This window comes from Silene latifolia, chromosome X (assembly GCF_048544455.1).
Source record: "Silene latifolia isolate original U9 population chromosome X, ASM4854445v1, whole genome shotgun sequence".
In the NCBI taxonomy this organism is placed as follows: domain Eukaryota; kingdom Viridiplantae; phylum Streptophyta; class Magnoliopsida; order Caryophyllales; family Caryophyllaceae; genus Silene; species Silene latifolia.
In genome coordinates, this window is record NC_133537.1 from 256248715 (window position 1) to 256254382 (window position 5668).

General features: G+C 43.3%; 1 non-coding gene across 1 annotated transcript; it reads right to left on the reverse strand.

Moving 5' to 3' along the window:
* Positions 1-5311: 5311 nt before the first annotated feature.
* Positions 5312-5418, reverse strand: LOC141625219 (small nucleolar RNA R71). The gene has a single exon (XR_012535011.1). It is a non-coding gene; the product is annotated as a small nucleolar RNA R71 (small nucleolar RNA).
* Positions 5419-5668: the final 250 nt, after the last annotated feature.

A 5668-nucleotide genomic window follows, 5' to 3' on the forward strand; every position in this document is an offset into this window, starting at 1 on the left:
CGGAAAGTAGGATTACACCCACGCCTGTAAAACAAGATAGTCAATAACGATCTTTCGTGATTTGATAGAAAAGGAAATGATCTTTCATGAAATGAAGTGAAGGTTCATACCTCCAACAACAGTCCAGGGCCGACAGCAGCAGGAGAAGTCCCCTTCTCCATCAACTCCGGACGAACCATGGCCCTCACAAAGCGGATGAGGACCGCAAAACCAGCAATGACCCAGTCCCAATGGCCTAAGGAGCTCAGGTCAGAAAGAAAGGGATAGAGCTTTGTCGAAAGCCTCTCTCCCTTGTCTCCGAGGTAGATCGAAGACAGAAACCACCAGAGCCACAAACGGACCCTCTACTCTGTAATGCAGGGAGGAGGAGCCGTCTCCCTCCCCTCGATCGCCACTGACGCCGGGGTCTTCCCCGCAAATTAGTCCCGAACATAAGAACTAGGGCACCAAACCAGGTACCGCAGCCACCTTCGGCGCCAAGTTCCAGCCGATCAACCTCCTAGCCTCAGCCGAGTCAACCCTCATGGCTGTCTCCGGCCACTCCACCACCTCAGTCCCACACGGAAGACCAGAAATCATGTCGTTGTCCTCTAACGTGACCCCCACCTCGCCAAAAGGCACGTAAAACGTGGAGGTCGTGTCCTAAAACCGGTCCAAGAAAGCTCGGACGAGACTGAGGTTAGCCCGAAGCTTCCTCCTCGCGATATCCCTCCAAGCCTGCACCAAAGCACCGAACGCTCTCCGCTCGATCATGGCTCGCTCCTCAGCCGACATCCTCTTGTAGCACCCTATCGCCGTCGTATAACCCGAGAACGATCTGATATTCCCGGCCTCTTATGTTGATTTGAAACAAAAGGTATCTTTAGCTCAAATGAAGAAGAAAAGTAATGACAAACAGAAATGAAAGAAGATGAATTAAAAGCGATGAATTCGATTTACCAAGCTCTTCACTGTCCTGTAGGACACGTGACCTTCCGCAGCCCAAAGCAGGTGCCTACTGTCCCAGGTCTCAGCCACGCAGGAGCTCCCCTCAGCTGGCGACCACCCCGTCCAACGTTGGCCCGTCTCGGGGCCTCCTCCTCCTCAACAACCTCCTCCTCGAGGACCTCGTCCTCAGCAGCCGTCACCACAGCGGTGAAAGCCTCCTCTAACGCCTCCTCAAGCATCTGAGAAGGGTCAACAGCAGTGTCCACGTCCATGGGACCTCTTCCAGATGTAGAAGCCCCGTCGCTTGCAGAGTTAAAGTGAATTTAGGCGGCGTCAAGTGACGACAAGTCTTAATTAGGGGATTTTCGAGTTTTCGGAGCTCCGAAATCGCTCTTTTCTCGCGATCCTTGGAAATTTTCCCACAAACCCGTCCGCTCATGTAGTAATTTGGGTAGAGTAAAGCCTAAGTTGAAGCCTAGTCATGGGTTCGAGTCGGAATTTCGACATCATTTCTTTATAACGGCGATTATGCCCTAGGAAGTGTCCTGAAAAATCCGTCACAGATCAAAATTACGAGATGGTAGGAAGTTTAACCATCATGCAAGGATTGCAAATACCATGTTTCGTCACAAATGGGCAATCTTAAGGCTATTTTCGAAGCGATCTACGATTTAGCTGTGAAACCGTCACAATTTCACTCAAACCCTCAAAACTCAATGAAAATTCGAAACAAATACATGGTTATGATCCTTATACTACCAATTAGCCATTCACAAAGTCAATTTTGCAAGGCAAAATCATTTGGGGGAAAAGCCCCAAATTTTCGACTAATTAGAGTCGAAAACCCTAATTTGTCGGTTCCATTTGATCAAATACGGAAGATAAATGCAAGATTGATACACATACCTCGATTAGTCATGGCAAATGCAAGATTTTTGATCAAATTTTGACGGAAATGGTTGGAATTTGAGAGAGAAATTAAGAATTTGTGTTTCGAATAAATGAAGCAAACCCCTCTGTTTCATCGGGTTTTTACGCAGGATTGACATATCCAGGAAAAGACGCAGCAGGTGCTGTGCCTCTTCCAAGGGATGCAGCTCTTGCTGCGCCTCTTCCTCAGTTTCCCTCCACAGGAATTTTCGAAGATTCGTTACAAGTTCGTTATTTTGTGGGCCCATCTTTGGTGCGCCTCTTCCTCGATGCCATATCACATATTTGGTCCGTTCGACGTATATTCTTTGCCCGGATCCGTATTTCTAAGCCAACATCAAAATGTTGCCAGGTTCTGCCAAGACCTAGCTTGTCACAATGAGCGGTTCTTCTTTGACAAGTGTTTCGACATGCCTTTATTATGTTCCCCCAGCGAGAGTACACGGATAGACATTCCCTCTCGAGACATGGAGATCAGTTCCTTATTATGTTCCCCCAGCGAGAGTTCACGACAGACAGTCATTCCCTCTCGAGACATGGAGATCGACATCGACCCCAAGCTCTTCCGAAGTTTGTTTGAAGCCGACCACAAGCAGATTTCTCCCAGCAGTTCTAGACTATGTCCTGCTGTCTTCTCCCAATATCGCGTTTTGTTTCCCCTGGCGTTTTAAGGAATTTCAGGTATGGTCTTTTCTTATGGCTGGCGAGCTTCCTTACATAGTCTAATGGACTTTAAACGACCCTCCCCGATAGTCGACAGACTCTAAAATGTTCCCGACGATAGGTCCTTGGTTCAGACCCCTTGAGCCTCCTCGCGTCGCCATAGTCGTCAGGTTGTAATCTTCGATTGACATGATGGCTATACTTTAACTTTTGCCTTGTCCAAGCCTCAGTCAAAGTGGGGGCTCTGTAGATACCTCATTTCTGCACCTCCCGCAAACCACCCGGTGATGATTGGTCCGCATGTTTGGTACGCGGAACGATTTGTGATAGTTCGTAAGTTTATCATCAAGTGATCGCTCAAACACTTGTGTCTACCTCTTAATTTTCATCTACGTACCAATACGGTCGTTTTGGCAGTAATTAGAGTACATTTAGAGTCCGGGTCATAAACCGTCTTCATTTTCTAAAACCGAGTCAGGCTGTTCTGGAATGTTCCGGATATTTCTATTCCATATTTCGCAATCTTTTAATCTTTGGCAAAGAATTTCCCGTAATATTCACACAAAATATTAAGGAAAACAAGATTAATCCGTTATTCCATAACCAAAACATGGAAATCTTTCTTCCGTAGGAGGAAACCACTTGGGAAAGGATGCAGCAAGTGCTGCGCCTCTTCCAAGAGACGCAGTTCCTGCTGCGCCTCTTCCCAAGTCCCTTTCTGCGTATTTTTCGTATCTTTTCATATCTTTTCGAGATTCACTTCTAAAGTTTCTCCGAAAAACCCTACTTCCTCCGTGTGATTAGTATAAATAAAGACCTTCGGTCTCACATATTTCTCACGCGAGTGTCCGCCCCTTCTCTTCTCCCTTTGCATTCTAGACCACGTTCTTACTTTTTTGGCGTCTACGTGCTTGAACTTTCGACCACGTAAGCTCGGATCCTTGTGAGTACCAGCCTCGTTTTGCATGGCCGACCAATTTGACCAACTCCACCATAATCAATTTAATCAATCTTATTCGTTTTCCTCCTAGAGGGCACTTTCGTCTACATTCGAGTCGAGCATCACTAAACGTTAACTTAGTTAATCTCGTTTCGTCAAACATGTAAGTCTGAGGGTGTATAATCCTTATTTTGTTTATTGTTCTTTATTTTTGTAATCATATTGTAAGATTTATGTCGAAAATACTCTTAAAGCCGATTTATAAAACCATGTTTTAAACTCTTTTCACGGATTATCAGAAGACAACCGTCGAGAAAGGACGCAGCAACTGCTGCGCCTCTTCGAAGGGACGCAGTACCTGCTGCGCCTCTTCGTGAGGCTGCCGCAGTTCTTGCTTCCTTTCTTCTTCCTTCGTCTTTTGTTCGTCTAATTGTTCTTGGTTTGCTTTCGATTGTTTATTGTTCGCATACACGATAATTCTAATATGATAATTCTAACCTGTAATTCATCATTATTTAATTCATCATTAATCCCGACTTAAATCCCTTATAATTCATATTTGCGGGTTTTCGTCATTAAAGTCAATCCGGATTTTTAGAGGTTCGATTCATTCATATTGAGTCTCTGGAATTCGTCGTTGATATATTCTCATCTGTTTATTATCGTCACCATCATTAGTAATTTTTTTAACCTAATTGATCTTGTTTGTTTAATTCATTAATTAACCTTTCTAATCATGTAAATAATTAGTTTTAATTAGTTTTGTTCATGTTTTATCACCTTAATCATATGTAAATAATCTGTTAATCACTTTCATCCGAGTCGATTATTCATAATCAATCATTAAATTAACCAACGCACATTAACGACTTGCAATTTCGGCTTCACAGCCAGAACTGAGCCAAGGAACGGACGCAGCAACTACTGCGCCTCTTTCAAGGGACGCAGCTCTGCTGCGCCTGTTCCTGGCTTATTTCTGTCCCTGAACTCCCGTTTTGCCTTGAACTAGTTTATTAGTTTACGTATTAATTAACTATGGTTTGTATTATCACCTAATTTCTGTTTGTTAATTTATTTATTTATTCTTTCTAAAACCATCCGTTTTAAATGTATTTTCGACATAAATCAATTAATCCAATGTAATTATTGTAATTTTCCTTTATCGTATTATTATTGTATTTCTTTTATCGTATTGTTTGTATGCTTTCACATGTAATCAACTTAATTTCCTACCTCGACATCAATTGTATGCTAAATTACGTGTTAACCGACTTAGTATTAATTCTCACATGTTAGGATTAATCTAATGGATGTTGCATTGCATGCATATAATCGACAATATATCGAGTATAGACGATTTTCCCTAATCATTAGTAGAGGCCGCTATCGAGGCGGGCGAGATTAGGTGTTCGATCAAAAGAGCTTCATAATACAAACCCTCACCCCTTACTCCAGATCTCTGTGAACATCCGTGTTCATTGGCGTCCACGAGAGTCATTCTAGACATAGAATGCTAAGGGTAACGAGTTCTTGGTGTTCATGTCACTACTTTGTGTCTTGACATGACACGAGGTATTCGAACGGTTTCCAATGTTCCACAATAAATTGGTGGCGACTCCACAAATGCAAACGCTTGTTCCCAAGCGCCCCCGTGGGCCCGCGTCCACAGATGCGATTTCTCAAACCGGAGTTACTCAAGACCAAATTCAATGGGTCTTATTTCCTTTTTCTTAGATTGGTACCGCGAAACAATGGTTGAAGAGCCTAGATAAGGCTACTCTTGGTATTGATTCTTGGAAGAAATTGGCACTTACTTTCTACAAAAAATTCTACCCTCCAGAGAAGACTAACATGTTGAGAGCCCAAATCACCGGGTTCAAACAAAGGGATGAATAATCTTTGTATGAAGCATGGGAGAGATTCAAGGACACTTGTCGATCTTGTCCACACCATGGACTTAGCGAGTGGTTCCTTGTACAACAATTTTGGAATTATCTATATGAAGACTCCTGAAACATTCTCAATATGGGATCAAATGGTATGTTCACCGAAGTCGATGACAATAAAACATGGAACAAAATTGAAGAAATGGCGGTCCATAACTCACAATATAGTAGACCTCGGAAGGCTACTAGGGGAGGAAAACATGAGGTGGATTCCATTACTCAATTGGGTGCTCAACTTAGTGCTCATATTGATACATTAATT